At 32.6% G+C, this 1,657-nt stretch overlaps 1 long non-coding RNA gene across 1 annotated transcript; it reads right to left on the reverse strand.

The window, feature by feature from the left end:
* Positions 1 to 33: 33 nt before the first annotated feature.
* Positions 34 to 455, reverse strand: LOC113337695. The gene is made up of 3 exons (XR_003354385.1): positions 417 to 455; positions 252 to 317; positions 34 to 119 (listed from the first exon to the last, which is right to left on the reverse strand). It is a non-coding gene; the product is annotated as an uncharacterized LOC113337695 (long non-coding RNA).
* Between the last annotated feature and the right edge of the window lie 1,202 nt (positions 456 to 1,657).

Here is a 1,657-nt window from a genome sequence, read left to right on the forward strand (position 1 = left end):
ACATGAGACCATGACAACAATAGTTTTCACAACTTAGTACCTGTAATTGTATCATCTTTTCTAGGGGGATTCATTTTTCCTTTCACCATTTTTATTCCAAAAGAAATTTGATTCTGAATCTGCAGTTGATGTAGTAATAAAATCAAGTTAGTTGATTGCAATTCAACTTAGAGTTTCTAGGGTTTTCAAACAGTAACATCTCAGAAATGAAATCCACTAAATCAATCAGTTATATCACATCCATGACTTACCTTTGTTTCTATTTAATCAGTTATTTCATGGATTTTATGCACAAACGATTGTTCTCCTTCTCCGATCTGTAAAATTATCAGTCAGAATGAGTTAGTTCAGAAATTTTCGACCCACGAATCAGTAACAACAGGAATCAAAACTAACAGCTTCAAATCAAAACTTACCTAGTGATTAATCGTCGGAGTATTTCATCAACAGGAAAGTAACAACAGGAATCAAAACTAACAGCTTCAAATCAAAACTTACCTAGTGATTAATCGTCGGAGTATTTCATCAACAGGAAAGTAACAACGGAGATTTAGGTTTTGAATCTGAAACTGAATCTGAAACTGTTTCTTTTGATTTTTTTTGGTTTTTGAATCTGAAACTTTTTCGATCCGTTTCTCTGATTTAGGGGTTAGCAAATGATGAATAGTTTTTGATCTCGATCTTTGTTTTGGAACAGATTTCAGGAAGATTTCTTGATTTTTTCGGTTTTTTTCTAGATTTCTTTCTGTTTCAGGTGAGTGAGATTTGTTTTCTCTCTCCTTGGAAATGAAATAATGGCGTCTGAACGAGAGAAAGGTAGGTGACGCCTCTTATATACTTGAGGCTAATTTAGTCTTTTCGCTTTTATTAAATTTATTTTTTAATTCAGGGCCTACTAATAAAACTCTTTTATCTAGGGGCCTCATATTATGGGTTATCCATGGGTTGGGCCTGAGCCTAATTTTCCCTTTTATTTATTCATTCATTGTTGTTCTCTTTTCATATGGATTCTCATAATCTTTCTTCTTCTTCTTTAATCGTTGCTTGATATTTTGTATGGGTTCTTTCTCTACCTGATTACTTGGAAATTTTGTAAACTTAGATTTTGCAGGATGAATGATGGGTTGTTTATAGGGTTTTCATAAGAACAGTAGTACTGGTGGGATAGTAAAGAAAATTATCATACTATACAGGAATGCTCATTTAGTTTTGTGGACAAATTACTCTACATAAAGGAATGGTTAGAATGAATTCCTTTGGTTTTGTGGATGATTATTTGCTGGATTCTCCTTCATCATTACCACCTCTTATGGACACAAGGCATCAAGTAGACTTAGTACATCCATTAACTACCCTATACTATTGATATATCATCGTCATCATGAATATCAAGTAGGGATCATTTGTTCTTTGTAAGCAAAAACCAGTTTCCATTGATTCTTTGAGCTCAAAATAAGACAAAATCAGAAAGAAAAAGGATATAGTATGAAATGAAAAAAAACTGAAAAGGACCTACTTATAATAACAAAAATATGACAGCTGTATTATAGCCAGAAAATCTAAACTAATTTTAATCTTACCATTGCTGAGATGATCCAACGCTTAATAAGCTGCTTGCTTATTAAGGTGCGTGGGACAACACTGTTCTTTTTTTTTT

The sequence above is a fragment of the Papaver somniferum genome, unplaced genomic scaffold, assembly GCF_003573695.1.
Source record: "Papaver somniferum cultivar HN1 unplaced genomic scaffold, ASM357369v1 unplaced-scaffold_17259, whole genome shotgun sequence".
NCBI classification, from domain to species: domain Eukaryota; kingdom Viridiplantae; phylum Streptophyta; class Magnoliopsida; order Ranunculales; family Papaveraceae; genus Papaver; species Papaver somniferum.